The following is a 17,616-nucleotide window of genomic DNA, read 5'->3' as shown; positions in this document are numbered from 1 at the left end:
AAAATCATCCACCCTCAAGGGCTGGACATCAACCCTCATTATCAAACACACGCTGAACAAATTATTTTTATTGAGAATTTCCCTTAAAAAAATGTATTTGAAAAAAAGGTTTTACAAGGAAGAACCTGACTTTTGAGAAAACACGATCTTCTGCAGCCTACAGTAAAAAAAGTAATTTTGTATTAAAAACTATACAATTCCATTGAAACCAATTTTACTTATTAATATAAATAATTATGGAGGACAACAGTTCTCTGTGTCAGGAAATGGTTTAAGCATTTTACATTATATAATGATTACACTGTCTGAGAAACACAAACTCAGAAATCATCCTGACATCTTCCTCTATCATAATGAATTCTGCTTATTTTCATACTTTTTATCCATTTTTTCTCCTCAGCATTGTAGCACTCTCAGATGAGATGTTCAGAAGTTTTGTGGTATTTGTTTCCTCAGAAGCAGGTGCTGGACAAAGGCACAAGTATTATCAATCTCAGGATAAGCTTTCAACTTTTGAAAAGTGTAGTCTTACAGGCAGACAAATCCAAACATTTCCAAAAATCAAAATTAATATTGTTGTCATTCTGTTCAGTCTTTCTTTTAAACAGTTGCAAAACAAATTAAAAGATCACAGCATTCATCAGTCACCTAGTTTGCAAACGTGAGCTTCAGGACACCAGGTGCAGCATAAACTAGTGACAAAGTCTTTTGAAATCTCCTTGGAGTTACCCTGGGACAACCAAATGTTGCAGTGTCCTTTCTACCTCTAATCTGGCTTTCACTTTGAAGACTGATGCAGCAACAGCTCAGCATATTTTCAAATCTTCCACTCAAACTTGCTGTACAGCATTACAATTTGTGTTACCATAATCTGATCCAAATGCTGCTTTTTTTATGACTGTCACTGATTTACAAAAAGAGAAACATGCAATACAAAGATGAGATCTTTTCCTTTGACTGTTCCTTATTTTATTTCCCACAGCATATTCCCCAAGCCTTTCATTTGTAAAGAGTCTTGTATCTCCTAGTTCTCTGTTACATCTCTGCTTTTTCTCATTTATTTTGTAGTTATTTCTCTCCTTATCTCTACAGCTTCTCAAGACTGCAATATCTCATTAAAACAAAATTGAAACTGTTAACTTCCCTATTCTCAGTAGTTTCTCAAGGTCTTTGAAGGACATAACAATGCAATCACGTAGCTGTCAACTTCTAGAAAGCTAGATTAACTTTTAGGAATGTTGAATATTTAAAACAGAACTAGGCAATGCAATTCTTACCTTGTCTCCATCATGCTCTAAACAGTCCCAGAACACAGACTGTGTTCTAGACTCAGGGACAAAGCTAGAAAAGAAACCTTGAAGTGAATACAAGAAAGAAAACAACACCGGCTTTACTTTTCCGTTCAGCACAGTCCCAAATCAAGGTTAATTTGATAGTTGTATTCGCAGATTACTTATAACACAGACTGTGGTTTACATACCATATCCCCTTGAAAACGAGGATGCTAAATTGCGTGTCAGCAAAACTGAGTCTCTGGAAGAGATTAAGCCACTTGTTCTCCCCCGTGTTGTATAAGGCTCATTCTCAGGTTGCACCTCTGACAGAACAAACATACTCCTCTGTGCTGGTTTGCTGATCAGTTACAGAAATACTGGTGGCCCTGTCAGAAATCGGGCTGTTTTTCAGTATCATCTTTTGAGACTCTTTATTCCATGGTTTCACATGATGCAGTTTTTGAGACCTCACCTGAAGTACTGCAGTCAGCTCTGAAGCCCTCAGTACAGGAAAAGACATGGATCTGTCGGAGAGGATCCAGAGGAGGGTCACAAAAATGATCAGAGGAATGGATCACCTCTTCTATGAGGGCACGCTGAGAGAGTTGATCTTGTGCAGCCTGGAGAAGAAAAGGCTCTGAGGAAGCCTTATTGTTGCCATTCAGTACCTAAAGGAGCCTGTAAGAAAGATGGAGACAGACTTTTAAGAAGAACGTGTCACAACAGGACAAGAGGGGAGATTCAGGCTAGACATGAGGAAGAAATTTTTTACAAGGTGGGAAAACATTGGCACAGGTTGCCCATAGAGGTGGTAGATGCCCCGTCCCTGGAGACATTCAGGCCAGACTGTACGGGGCTCTGAGCAACCTGATCTAGTTGAAGATGTCCCTGCTCATTGCAGGGGAGTTAGACTATCTGACCTTTAAGGTCCCTTCCAACCCAAATTATTCTATGATCCTATGATTCCATAACATTTTTCACTAAATTCCGTAAAGCTGTGCAAAGTTTACCCTGAGGTTTGTTTCTTGTGTCTTCAGGCAGAATTAATCACAGGGCAAAAAACATAAAACAGTCACTATCAGTGTGGGAGAGCATCAGGCAGAGACTGTATAGGACAAAGAAGAGAATGAGAAATTCTCTCCCTAACAAAATACTGAAACAAATATTAGGAAAGAAGATCTTTGAGCATTCAAAGGTTAACAACAAAGTCAAGAATAATAGCCAGTGTAAATGTTTGAAGTATAAAAATGGAAAGTAAATTTTGATGACTTTGAATAAGATTATAATATCAGTTAACAAAGGGAACTAAATGAGCCGAGTAAAACTTGAGTTTGCTAGAGCTTTTTACACAGTGTGTCACAAAAATAGACTTATCGAATTAAACAAAATGAGTCTGGAGGAGCATATTGTAATATGAGTTGTGGTTTGAAGATGGTTAATGTAAGATAATTTTAAACATAAGAACATTGGTTTAGGTGACCTCTGAAATTTGTATTAGGTCCAGTCTGATTTAACATTTCTATTCATGTTCTCAAAGAAGAGGATAGACAGCATACTAATCACTCTTACAGATGTTAATTAACTAAGAGAAGGTGCAAATACAGTGAAGGAGGAAATACATAAAGAAATACAACACATTTAAGAGTATTAGTGAAATGCAAAGAAAACAAAATTCCTCTATGGACAAGCTCTCCTTTGGAAAAATATTTGTCTTCAACTAAAATAAAATTTCCCTTCCTAGAGTAATAAAAAAAGAAAAAATAAGTTTTGAGAAGATAATGCTGTAACAAATACGTTGTCCAGGGTGCTTGGCTAACACCGTCTCACTGAGAACCCGCTTCAGAGGTCAGCTGCTAAATGGACCTCAATCTTTTCACATCACTGCTCCAGAATCTTCTCTCCTAAAACTGATCTAGTTAGTGATAGATATCCTGACCCAAGCAAAGTTTGTTACAAATTTCCAACTACTTTTATATGCAACACTCCTCCAGGCACTCAAACCGGAAGCCTCAGTGAGCTGACAAACAATATCTAACTGACCTCCAGCATGGCCTGCACTGTTTCTTTGTCCTATGGTGCCCGTTGAAGCACAAGAACTACTACTGGTAGAAGTTAAGATGATTTGTTTTGACAATGTAAAATTAGAGGTCTAGCTGTCTTCACCTATTGACTGACTTAGTCCTTAACTAAACTATTCCCCAATGCTTAGCTTACTGTGAGGAATTCCACTGTCTTCTGCCTGGAAGGACTGTGCTCAAATAAGTCAGGTGTTTTAATACATCAAAACATACCTTTCATATAAGACTTACAGCCTTTCACTCACGTTACACAACCACACAAAAAGGATTAATGGCTTTGATTCGTTATTGATTCTTGTCTCTAATGTGACTCTTCATCCAGTCTCTGACTGTTGCCATGAAACTAATCTTCACTGCAAGCCATTTAAACTCACACCCACTGAATTATGCCCTTCTGACAGATATTGCGACAAGGTAGGCCAGAGCTAACTCAAATAAATCTGGTGTGTAAGGTACTCCAGTCTCACATTTTTCAGGTCCCAAATGGAAGTAGTGTGTTTCCTATCACATTTGTTTGTATCACTATCCTGATATTTGTAAACATATTTCTACCTCGAAAATCTCCCTACCTGGCTGGGAGACGGTCTGGAAATGTGTTCTTGCTGTTGCGGTTTAAAATCCTCTATGCCGTCCTGATCATCTGCTCTGGCTAACATCATCCACATTTCGCCTAAAAGCCAACTTTTTAAAAATCAAATCAATACATTGATTGCCTAGATCTGGCCTGTAATCCATTAAAATTTGACAAATATTTCGAAGTAGGCAGCTGCAATCAGCAAAGTGCATTGAAATTTATATTCAGTTTACAAATCACAAGCTATACAGAAAAATAAAATCTGCTTTCTTGAGTAAAGGGGATACTCCAGCTTCCTTTTGGCAACTGTAGCAAGTGGTGCCTGATCCATTTCACCATATTTAAATAAAGGATCTTTTTATATCCACACATTGCAGCTGAACTTTCCTTCCCTGCTGGAGCATACTGATACTTAGCTTATTTTAGCAAGTGTGATACATTTATTTATGTTATTTGAAAAAATATGAAATATCTTTCTTGTAAGCATCGACAGGTGATCTTATTTTTGTACGTACTGTTTTCCTGCCTCAGGAATAGGGTCTTCATAATTAACAACCTCAGTTTCTTATTCCTTATTTTTAGATATTTATCTCTCATACTCATTGGAGATCTTTGTAGACATGCACTTTAAACCTGTTTATTTCATCACTTAGATTGAACACAAATGCAACTATTTGAATCTTCTTACAGCCAAATCTTTTTTTTTTTTTTTTGCTTTCTTGTCTGTTAAGTCACTACAATGCATGTGAGAGAAATGCACTCGAACATCCTACCTTGTTGTCTTCTGCTTCAGCTACACCATTTTCCTTTTATGGACATTACCTTTGTTAGACTATATTTAAACATGCAGTTATGGTTCAGTCCACTATTCACATTTTTCTGGTCATGCTTATCTACCTTTTCCACTGGACTAAAAGTTAGTTTATGTAAACTCTGGTAACATTTTTACCACCAAAATTAATTATATTTTTCTATAACACAAAGTGAGCACAGATCAGATGGAAGTTTAAGGAGATCTCTCAAAGTATAAGCATTTATAAATAGGTTCCCTGTTTGTCTAGGGTTCTCTATCATCAATCAAGCATAAAAACTATTTGGCATCAACCATATCTCAGAACACTTCCCCATTCTGCTTAGTAAAATGTATTTTCATACATTAACGTACATTGCATTGTCTAAAATGTAAACAAATAGTTCCTTTCTGCTTTTCCTAAAGTGACCAAACCCAAAAACCTTGCAATATAACTCTTGAAGACATAGCTCAGTTGTGATTCTCCTTTAATTTCTCCCTCCGTATAAGTCAAGGTTGCTTAAATGCACAGATGACAGGACAAATTGGGTCTTCCACTTCTATTCTGCCACATCATTGGCACAAGTTTTTCTTGAAAGACACTACCAAGCCTTTTCTCAGCTCATGACTCCTTTTTCTGAATATACTTTCATGATTTATATGCCTGCTTTGCTTTTTCCCTTTTTTAGGGTAGGCTCATTTTCCTCAATGCCAAATTTTGCCTATTTGCCTTTTTACTACATTTTCATGTTTTCCAGTGTTAATGTTTGCTGCAATACCCATGTACACAGTCCCTTTATCTTCTGCCACAAAGATTATATGAAAAGATTGACCAAAGCTATAGGTTTTTTTTCGATCTTACGCATACTTTTTGGTGGTTGCAACTCTGACTATCTTAAGCTATATAACACTTCAAGTTGTGCTCTGTTTCAAAATGGATTATGGCTTTGTGGTATGCTTGTTAGAATTTGCTGAGCAACAACAATCATGAAAGGCTAGTTCAAGGTTAATTTTAAGTCTAAGGTTTTGTTCCTAATCTGGCTTCAGATTTATGAAAACATTTCTGCGACAACCTTCTAAAATGTTTGGTTTATTTGTGTTCTCTTTTTAAAAATATATAACCCAAAAGTTTCATTTTTCCCTAGAGTGTGTGGTTGTTTACATTTCAATAGCAAATGTGTGCAAGAAAACAAATTTATTTGAAAAGCGGTTCTTGTAAATGCTGTTATAAAAAATGAAACCACCTTCATATTATCTTCCACATCACTAACATGAAGAACTGTTTGAAATGTTCTACTTATCTTCCTCATTTCTAGGAATTTTATCTTTGATGGATCCAGAACTGATGAAACATTTTCTTCATTCAGGTTAATTTACAAGTACTCGTGGTGGCTTGTAGTGCTCAGGAATTATTCTGCACATAAGTTTATTTGAAATAAATTCTTTAGTGCAGACAGTGTAAATTAGAACAGCATAAAACAATTTGAATTTCTGCAGTTCTTCCCCAAATTGCATTGAGAATCACAAAGGCTGTTTTGATTTGCTGATGTATTGTATCTGCAAAATGCTATGGAATAAGGAAAAGGAAAAATGAAAGTAGAGGGAGTCATTCTGTCAAGTGATTGATCTTTCTACTTTTACTATAAGTCACAGGGAAGACGTAACCAAAACAATCTGTAGAGCTGCTTTTAAAACTAAAAAGCTCCTATCACAGTCAGCATTATCCTTTCCACCCAGCCATGGAATTTATCAGCATACCCTTGTCTCCTACAGACTTTGCGAAGAAAACAGCTTGCTTTATCCTCCATTTAGGGTACTACTAAGGAGATATAATGATTTAAGACTACTTAGAAAAATAGGCAATAAAGTTCTATCTTTAAAGGTAACAATCCACTTTCCTAAAAAATGTCCTATCACAGTTTATTGCATTAGAATTTGAGGTGCTGGATTCTTTTCTGTAACACAGAACCCAGCAATCAATGACAATACTTTAGATATTGAATGTATCATAGGAGAAGAAGCTGAAATATTTTTATGAAATAAAAATTTTAGACAGCAAAATGTCTATGAACTAATGGTTTTCACTCCAAAATAGTATTTCCCTAGCTTTACCACATCACTAACCAGAAGCTGAGGGAGTGGTGCTTGAGGGAGTAGGCGACACAGCCCTCAGGTGAGCTATGCTGTGAAAAAGTGCTATGTCAGTTGTTCTACAGTAGTGGTCAGGGTGGTACCACCTAAGGATGCCACCCCACAATCTAGCTGTGTTAGCTCACGACCCAGCACTATGGTGAACACGAGACAGCTCACCTATTTGATAACAAACTACCTCAGTGTTTCTCTGCTGCAAGAACTTCCCATTGTTGTGTCATTGCTGATGACTTCCAATTAATTTGAATATAGCCTTGGTCATAGCCTATAACCTTGGCCTTGGCCATAGCTTTGCCTCTGATTCCTCTTGTATGAAATGTGTTCATGTAATTAAGCTTGAGCACTAGCTAACAGAAAAAAATACTGAACAATAAGTTAAATTAGAACATTCTCTCTTTAGTTCCAGATTTATTTAATCTATGACTGAAAATGTTCCTGTTTTGTTCTAGCTAGAGGTTAGTAAACATTTCAGGGACAGTCCCAGTTCTGGATGAAATATTGATATAATTTTGGTCCAAGTTCATTTTGTTTCCTTGGAACCAAATTCTTTAGTTTGGAACATAGTACTCAGAAATAAAAAATAACAACAGATCAGAGAAATATGTATAGTAGGAAAACCTTTCTCTCTTGAGAAAAACAACAACAACAACAAATGCAACTAGCCTCACAAATGCAGTTCCCACAGTAAACGTCATTCTTTTAAAGGCTTCTTTGTTATCTATGATTCAGTCTTGGAATTAATTATTACAAGTTTTATTACTACAATATTTTAAGGCTAAAAATAAAATGGGAGACTGTGTTACCATTTGTATTGCCTGAACTTTTTGGTGTCTTATTAATGAAGTATTACTAGAACAAAAATTCTAGTAACAATAGTAACTTCAGAACAAAATAGAATATCTACTTTCTCCTGTGTCATGACACTCTGCAAAAAGCAAACCAGTCTGTTTTTATAGCTTATGTTTGTTTTAATTTGGTTTCTATCAAACAGCTGCAAATATGTCAATAACAGTGTAAACTTCTCCTGTTAAGACTTATTTCCATGGTCAATGTCAGCAGCAATATTATTCTGGGAGTAATTCTAGCAAAATGACACTACGTATATTTCACACTTTCAGCATTGTGGCTTCTATAAAGATCCCACTGATGAAGGGTACCATGCGAGCAATATCAGTGTTGGTCACATATGGAGAAGAGAGAGTGAAATTTAACTTTCACATTTGGCACATTCAGTAGGATTCATCTGATTTGAAAAGGAGGTAGACAGGTGAAGCAGCCATTAATAAAGGTGCTTCACTATGATAAAATATCTTTGAAGCATATACTTGAAAGTTCATATCTGCCTACAACTCCAAATTCTGTAATTATTTTTTAAACTTTATGGTAATATAGCTATTAATCTGCAGTAACAACACGACAATTAAAATACAACACCCCAAAACCTAGGTATATTCCCTTGTTACCTGTGTATCTGCAGAAGGTTTTTATTGATCTTGCCCAGATTAAGACTTGTTTGGACAACATCCAGTTCCCTGGAGCTCTACTTAAGGAATCCATTGCTCTGTTGGATCTGATTTCACAGAGTGAGGTTAAAGTGGCAATTGCCTCTTTAAATTATCAATGAACCCCAGAGAATAATGTCTTGGGGCTTATTAACTTTTTCATGCTAATATCTGTCAGCAAAAAGAAAAAATATGAAATACTGAAATTATAGTTTTGAAGATAAGTTTAATGGCCTTTGAATAAATAGAAATAAAATAGACATGAGGAGCATCAGACCAGTTTCCTCACTGTATGTTAATCACAGTTCTTCGTGTGATATTTAGAAGCTAATAAGGGGTGGCTGTATTTAAGTGACTAACAGATTTATGTGCAGAAGAATACTGACAAATTAACATTGTTCAGAAGACTAGATGGAGATAAGGTTGAAATACCCCAGACTACGCTGAGAAAAAAAGACCAACTCTCAGCTTTTTTTTTACCGACCAATATACAAAACTTCTCGGTACTCTAAGTTCTTCTAATCTACCAAGTAAGTCGTGGTTGATCAAGAAATCTCTTAACATCATTTGAAACAGACTCCAGCCTAATGATATACATAGTAATGGAGGTGTACGCTACTCACAGATGAATTTGTGGAAAAGCAATCCAGTAAAATTTATTTAAAACACAAAACTGATACCTGTCTTTGCTGTTCTTGAGCCCCACATTCCTGGTGTTCAGTAAAGTCCCAAATAAGCTTTTTGTGTGTTTTATGTTTATTCCATTCTTACATTGTTTGCAATGTAAGCTGTCTTCTAGCAGTCCCCATCAGAAGTGGGATACCTGGCTGCATAGGCTTTTGATCTGAGCTCATATGGCCAGTCTTGGGTTAATTTGAGTCTAGAGGCAACTACAATTCCACTGGGACTGTTGGAACTTGCAAGATACCATAGGAAGAAGAATAGGAGAGATATTTTTGGCGACAGAGTGTTTAATTTATGATTTTAAGAAAGTTTCCACAAACCAGAGCAGCTCCCAAGACAAAAATATAAAATGTTTTTTGTCAGCTGAAAAAAAACTGTTAAATGTATGATCATTCTGAACAAGGTGCAATTTTATGTTCTCTTCATAGTAGTCATCCTCTTTGGACACTTCTTTTTAAATTTTAGGATATTTTAAAATATTCTGTAAGAGGAAGAGATGGTGAGATATCTTTCTGAAAAGCTGCATTGATTTTCATTGCTACATGAACCACTATAATGAATCCCACACGTGCACAAGCCATTTTGCTGGTATTCCTGCTGCTTGCTCTACACCAGCACAGGCAAATACCAGCAAGTCTGCAGCCACATCTTTGTGAACAGAGCTGCACAGATACCTGCCATCAATGAACTGACATTCATCTCTGCCTGCTGAGAATTTATTTAGCTTTCAGCTCTGTGTACAAATGAACGAGGAATTACCCCTTGACGTTTTCAGTTCATCTACTCTATTGCATCTTATTTGGATTATTTTTGTGCTTATATATATGTATAAATATCTCTAACCAAATCTTCCACACACACCCCTTCTTTTTTTCTTGTAATTTTGCCTTTATCTTCTATTCCAGTTTCTTATGACTCACATCATTTTCATTACACTATCGGTTCTGAAAACAGTGAGAAATCTGTCAAGAAAGAATGTAAATGAGATGTAATAGAGGAACATTTGAGATTTATTTTAGCAATCTGTGTGATATTAAAGAGATAAGGAGGGAAAAGAGAACGTTTGTTTAATATATACAGAGAGACAATGCTAGGTAAAGTGGAGAACAATACATAAAGACAATCTATTCCCCCAAATATAGTCTGCTCATATTAGCATGTTCAATCAAAACTATACTACCTATAACATTGTGCCAGATGTGACATTTTTAAAAATGGAAAGGCAGGATTTTTTCATGAAAATCCTCTGCAGTTATTGACATTATTGTTTATTCAGGACAATTTATATGCTTGGTTCTTTATTAAAGAAAGTAAAAAGCACAAATCTTAGCTGGAAGATTTTATGATGCTGAGCCCTTCTACACTAAATCAAGTGTGTAGACTTCTGCCAGACAGAGACACACTGATGTTAATGTATCTCCACATGAGGCCAGGAATTTACTGCTATACACAACTTGCAAACTCAGGCCTTTCTTAAAAAAACAACATAATGAACAAAATAAACCATCACATTTGTTTCAAATAAATCAAAAAGAACACAGTTTCTCACACATACATTTTGATATCTATTAATCTTAAAATAAGTTGTTTTCAAAAAAGAGATATACTTGTTAGCTACAGTTGCATATTGCATTCAGTTACCACATTCTATTCACTTCTTGCAAATTCATTTGTGATATTCATACTGTTTAGAGGGTGCTTGTAGTTCAGGGGTTTGACAGAGGCCAATTTCTTTCATATGAGAATGTTAATCACTCACAACTGTGTAACACAACAGTCACCAGAGCACAGCCTAAACCAGAGTCCAGGAGAGTTCCTCACAGGGAGAAATAGCGCAGGAAATAGACAAAAGTCTGGGAAAAACTGTAGCAGGGAAGAAAGGATAGAGGAGAGCATGTGGAATAGAACAAGTCAGCAAGCACATGTGGAATGATTTGGCAGCAAACACCTAACATGTGGAATCAGATGGCAGGTCCATTACCAACACTGACAACACAGGAACAAACGAGTCATTAAGAAGCATATTAAGTGTGTGGGCTTGAAAAGCAAAATTTTGGCTAAGGAGAATGTGGTTTTGGAGTTACAAAGCTGTACATGTTCAGTAAAACGAGGGTTAGGCATGAGTGAAAATAATTAATTTGAAAGTCTTGAGTAATATCTAATATTACACGGTTACAACTTTCAAATAAGCTTCTCTTTACCAAAGAAGAAAAGAAAGAAAACAAACAAACAAATAAACAAACAAAAACCAACAAACAAACACTGAACTTACGTCAACTCTTCCAGCTATGGTTCTAAGGGACACTCTCTGGTTCCTGATAATAATGCAAGCGTGTCAATATAATACTGAATTAGGCTGAAGACATACTGGAGAAGGAACGCCAGTAGTAGGATACAGAGAACAAAGAGATAGTAACACAACAATAATGTCTGTTTTGTGGAAGAGACAAGATCCTCCCCTTCTGAAGCCAACAGAGATATCAGTAGATATAAAGCAACCCATGTAATACTGATATCTTTTCTGCAGCTCTGCTGTAAATTATGTATTGCTACATCTGAAGAATAGGGAAGTTCTTAGATACATATGAAATAGGAATATTTGCATTTTGTTTCAGTTTGGCTTTACAGTTACAAGGAATTAAAATTACTAGATCTGTGACACGCTGACTCAGCAACATGCCAAGATTAGAAAGCTTGTTAATATTTTATTGTAAAGCAATCCTACTAGACTCCTTTATTTGTTTGCTTCTGGATGGTTTTTTTCGTTTTTCATGCTGTATTGTATACTGACAAGCTCCTGAACAAAACAGAAATCATCAGACTTTAAGGTACTAGTATCTCTCTCTAACCATTGTAAAGGCACTTTTCTGACTCCCTCTTATGAATTTATCGTAGTTTTCTGTTCAAGAAGATGATCAAGAGTTCTGAGTGCTTGATACCTACATTGTGTAACCTAGTTATAAAAATAGTTTCAAACTGTGTATTTGAAAGTCCTACGTTAGGTGTTATAGCTACTATGTTATACAGAGTCCAGATCTGGAAGCTCACAGTAATATTAACTCTACATTTCTCCAATCTCTATTTACATGCTTTGTTGTCACAACAGCTGTGTCAGTCATTGCTGATACACACTCTAAATAAAGCAAAAGTGACTATCATTCACCGTATATTACATGATACACCTCACTCAGCTTGTCATGTAAGAGTTAGATATCTTGTTCAAGCCAGTTATCTTTGCCAATACAGGGAAATAAGCGTACTGGTAGAATGGGTCCAACTCTTTTAAGCAACTGTTTTGGTAACACGAACTGTCATCTGATAATGCTTATCTTCCTCCAGCAGTTGCACTGGAAACTGAAGAGACTGACTTGGATTTTACTCCCAATTACTGTTAATTAAAATTAACCAAAATAAGTTCCACTACTATTGACAGAAAATGCAATCAAAATAAAAACTCTGGATTTCCCATTTATCAAGCTACTAAAGAGCAGTTCTTTTCTTTTAACACCCTTACTCAAAATAAAAAAAAAAAAAAAAAAGAAAAAAGAAAAAAAGAAAAATTTCCTCAAATTTGGTGTTTTATGTTGATTCTCTGTGGATCACCAGTGTAGACGTTGTCTCTCTGTGCAAATAAAGTAACTAAAATAAACATACCACAAACATATGCAGGCACCATTCTCAGATCAGCAGTCTCACCCACACTATTCTGATGGCTTCTAAGGTAAAAGAGGCTGAAAGACAGACTGGTACACAAATGTGTTTTTCTACAGTGTACACAAGCAAGGTCAAGCAAATATTGCAGATAATATTGCATAGGCTGTTACCTCAATTTAAATTTGGTTTTAGAGCAGCAACAAAATTCGAAAACATTGTCTGGATTTTTTTAAAAAGTTACTTTCTCTAGCTCCAAAAAAATTAATAGATTTATACTTTTCCTAACACTTGCATTTTCAGCTTTATAATGGTTCTTTACTATTGCTCTTCAAAACACTAATGCAGATCCTCTAGGAGAAGGCTTCTTAGAAAACCAGGGATAAATTCTTAGAGGCAATAAGACTGCAAACAGACTTTGAACCTTTATGAATTGCACATATAATTCTCCCATGTAACACTCTAAATTTTGCTACTACCTATCATGCCATAACATACCATGCAGGTCTTAGGATTATGCAGCCTTCAAGACTGTGTTAAAAAAATAAATAAAGTCCTTCCCATGTGATAGCTCAAATACAGAATTTTCAATTATTTCTTTTGAGCTTTGGAGACTTAGGAAATAGTTCATGCTAAACAATATCCTTACAGTGAAGAGCTAATTGTTATCTTTCAGTTCACCAGATCATTTACATTTTACTCTTTAGAACTCTTATTTCTCTTAGCTGCTAAGAAATTTGTTAAACATCCCCAATGAAAGTACCACACCCTCACCAAGCCTAACCCATCATTTTCACAGGAGATATGAGAAAATGTATAGCTGTACTTCTGCTTATTCTACTTTCTAATTTATATTCAAATCCTTTTCTCCCTTAAAAAGATATTTTTAATCAGAAATTTGTACAGCAGAATAATTAAATCAAAGAGATAATTTTGGTAAAACTGAAGGTAGGCATGCATTTAATAACTTTCAGAAGTACTCTAAGAGGCTTACAGGGAAGTTCTTCTCCACAAAGTAAAAACTCAACTCTAAAACAGAGTGCTTCCCTGAGAATACATGTTGTGCAGAAAGTGGATTTAAAGTGAGAAACCTATATACAACGTATATTAGCATTAAATTGTTGCTTTTGTGTGCAGTGACAAATTAATATTGTTTTTTCAATGCAAAGTTTCTCTTATTAGATAATCTGAGAAACATGTAAATGGTCTGCAGACATATAGAAAGTAAAGGCATTGGGCAACTGAAGAGAATCAGCTTCACAATACAGTCGTTATGATTCACATTAGGTTCAGGTTACTGTTTGTGTTGATTTTCTCATGGACATCCTTTCCTCTTATTTCTGTCAGCTGAGTGCATACAGTGTTTTCTGGCTGACATTAACAAGCCAGGTCAGCGTAAGAGTTGTCAAGCTTATGTTGCCTGACAATCTTAATTTCTCAGCTCCTTGACATACTGATTTTTTTCCTGCTCTGACAAACACATTTCTGTATTTTCTATCAGAACTTTTTGTACTTGAGATGTTTAAAATTAAAACATTCAATATTTAAGAATCTTATTTGAAACCTCCTTCAAGCATTATGTTTACCCAAGATATAAATCCAGGTGGTTTTGATTTTAAATCAATTTGGGGCTTTTAACTGGTGCTATTTTTTAAAGTAATTTTTTGCCATTGAGGAATCATCTCATCAAATCTGTCACTGTGGTAGAAGTGTTTTCTTGGTGCATTTTACCCTCCTTTCTCCTTTTAATACAGCCATATCTGGCCACTGATCATATTATTTTCCAGACAACCCATAACTTAACTCATATAAGGAAAGAAGAAATAAACACTGCTGCTAGATTTTCTGTGCACTGTTAAGAACAGTTATAGTGATTGGAATCAGGGCAGGAAATAAAAAGTTTAAGTCTCCTTAAAAGGATACATTTACAACAATATGAGCTTTTCAAATAAATATTCTTAGGGAAGAAGGAGAACTTAGTGTGGAGAAAGGAGGACGGAGGACTGAACTCTGCACAGAGATATCTTCCCCACAGTGTAGTTAAGTGTTCTTTTTCTACTGCAGAGCATTTGAACTAATGTACAGCCTTAAAGTTTTTGTTTCTGATACTTAAACTTGGTATAATCAGTTCTGGACACATGCATGTGAATTGAACTTTCAGGCCCACAATTTATTTCTAAGGTTATTGATAACATAACCAGCAAACCCCTTGTGAACATGAATGTACTATGAATGACCTTCCAAGAAGCTTCAAGCTTCAAAACAATAGCAAATACGAATACCTGACACTGCAGAGGTGTATCTGCCTTCAGAATGCTCTCTATCAGAGCTGTAACCATTGTGTCAGTACCTATCCCACGATAGGAGTGATGACAGGTCTGAACTTGTATAACACAGCTTTCCAGAAAACACCAAAATTCAACCAGTATATTTGCACTGTTTTCAGCTTGATTTACTTGGAAAGCAATAAAGAAATGCGTAAGCTTCAGCCCTGAAACTGTCCCCGTGAAGAAGCAGCAATTGCTTTCTCCCACTTAAAACAAATAGCTGGTATTTTGCTGGGAATCTTTAATAGTTTTACAGAACAGATTTAGTAAGTCCTAATTACTGTCCTTTGTATAATCCTATCTGATTTCTTTAAGCTTCCTTCTCAGAAAATAAAGATGCATTAAAGCTTTGCTGGAGAATCTGAGTATTTATTCTGTCCTTTTACTTGAAAAGCAAGCAAGCATTTTATTGCTATGTTACTGACTACCAACTAAATATTAACTGGAAAAACAGCTCTGTAAACAAATACCCATTCGTTCTCTAGAGTTAACAAAGGCCATTCTTCAATAAACTAAAAGCAATAACTTTGCAATTGTTACTGTCTCTGTGAAATATATTTACTTCTTTCTTAAAAAAAAGAAAAAAAAAATTCATGTATTATCAAAGGCAAAATAGGTTATTATACCATGAAATTTGCTGGCTAATCAATGGTAATTGTTTTGTAATTCTTACATAAGTACTTTTTCACTTTTCATGTACCATAATGAGGAGATCTATATCTTCAGCTTTATCAGATGCAATTTAGTTAGTCTTGGTGTGGCTCTGCTTCATCCATTACAGTATAAACCTAATTTCTGAAAATTCTTTACCTGATAAGCAGTTCAGGAAAAAAAAATTGTTGTCCCAGCTGTTACATAAAAAGAAAGCAATTATGACCTTCCTAAGGAAATCAGGAAAAAAAAAAAAAAAAGGAACAATAAAAACTCATCTCCTACAGACTCAAATATCTTACTGACAATGAAGCTTAGTAAAAAACTAAAAAACTCAGTAGACTCTTATTACTTGCATTACAGTAACAGCTGTGTGCATCTCTTTATTTTTAAGATTCCTTTATATTAAGCACACATGGGAGAAATGGTGATCCTTACCATCAAAGAAGCTGACATTTAATACAAACTGCTACAGGAATTTCAACAGGCTGGAAGAAACAAGATGAAAAGACACAAAAATAGGAGCAAAGGTATTGTACAACATGATAGTGAGTGATACAACAGAGTCATTAGTACAAACTGAAACAAGGAGAAAAGGTCCCTCAGCACAGGTCTCTGCAACAGATTTACTATTTTAGGCACTGATGTTTCTGCTGCCCAGAGGGTCTCACCTCATTTTCTGCACTTTGCCTAGTGACAACAATGAAGACAGTCACCTCAAAGGAATCTTTTCAGGCTATCTAGCCCAAATGATGAAACAAGAGTGAGACTAAGAGCTGAAAACAAACAAACAAGAAAATAAGCAAAAGCCCCTACAAATAAAAAACGCAATCAATTAAGTTTTTCTGCAGTTAAGGGCCTATGAGTGGTAAAACACATGGATATTGATTGCTGTACTTCTAGTGCTCTGAATCATAATCAAATCCAGACACATGAGTAAGTAGGAAATTATATCAACAACTTCAGTGAAAATTCCCTTAATGGTGACTTTTATACTACAGTATTCCGGTGCCAAACAGTTCTAATTTAAAGCACTTACCAAATCCCCAGCATTGCTGTCAGTATAGGAAGGCACAATTAAAGTCACTGAAACAATGTTACTTCTGTCCCCACATCAGTGCCACTTTGTGCACACAGAACATCTGGCATTTATTATACATAATTAGAAAGGGACACAGAAACCCACAATATGCTTTAAAATGAAACTTACCTAAAGCATTAACTATGGAAGGAGTCCATACTTCATTTCTTCAAAGAGCCAGTCAAATATTAATTAATTCTCAGGATCCCGAGAGACAGTCAAGTGATGTAGTCACTTTGCACAGAAAGCTTGCTGGAAGATAGTGTAGACTATGCTGTATTTTTCAATATTTTTTCCTTGGACTTTATCCTCAGAAAATAAAACATTATAGGAGTATCCTGAAAGGATGTCCTTCGACTTCGAAAAACATACATGACAGAAATGTACAGGTCTTATGTTGGAAAATGTTATTTCTTATCCTCCCTTTCACTCCTTCCCAATTTGAGCAATAATGTTTTACTGGATTAAACACAGAAGAAGGAAAGCTTGACTGTAATTTTTGTCTTCATAAAATTCAGGCTAGTGTTCAGAAGATGACATACCTGTATCCTTTTTTTAGTCCTTTCTGAGGACTTTTAGTGTCAGAATACTGATCATATCTTTCTATCTTTAAGTAGTTGCCCTGAAACTTCCCTCATTCAATACATGTCTAAGGATACTGACCTGGGAGTATCATATGCTAATTGTGGCTATATTTATCACACTCTTTTCTAAAGAATGCACCAGAGCTCATTGTTTCTGCACACACACAAAGAACTTCAGTTAATCCTGATTTTGATCTCTTGCCAGCTGCAGGGTTGATTTACAATAGGAAGTCAAAACCAGGTCCCTTTTGCAGTGGAATAGCATAGAG

At 35.6% G+C, this 17,616-nt stretch overlaps 1 long non-coding RNA gene across 3 annotated transcripts in view; it reads right to left on the bottom strand.

Moving 5' to 3' along the window:
* The window catches only part of LOC135578218 (uncharacterized), a 23,393-nt gene extending 5,777 nt beyond the window's left edge, over window positions 1-17,616 (bottom strand). Inside the window, exons 1-3 of one of the 3 annotated variants that reach the window (XR_010469568.1) lie at window positions 16,893-17,616; window positions 1,747-1,952; window positions 1,278-1,341 (exon numbers count right to left, since the gene is read on the bottom strand). This is a non-coding gene — a long non-coding RNA (uncharacterized LOC135578218). Of the gene's footprint in view, window positions 1-1,277; window positions 1,342-1,746; window positions 1,953-11,325; window positions 11,836-16,892 lie in introns of those variants that run through there. The other 2 variants (XR_010469570.1, XR_010469569.1) reach the window with 2 other exon arrangements.

This window comes from Columba livia, chromosome 1 (genome assembly GCF_036013475.1).
Source record: "Columba livia isolate bColLiv1 breed racing homer chromosome 1, bColLiv1.pat.W.v2, whole genome shotgun sequence".
NCBI classification, from domain to species: Eukaryota; Metazoa; Chordata; class Aves; order Columbiformes; family Columbidae; genus Columba; species Columba livia.
The sequence above is the reverse complement of the archived record's forward strand: the minus strand, read 5'-3'. Positions and strand labels throughout refer to the sequence as shown.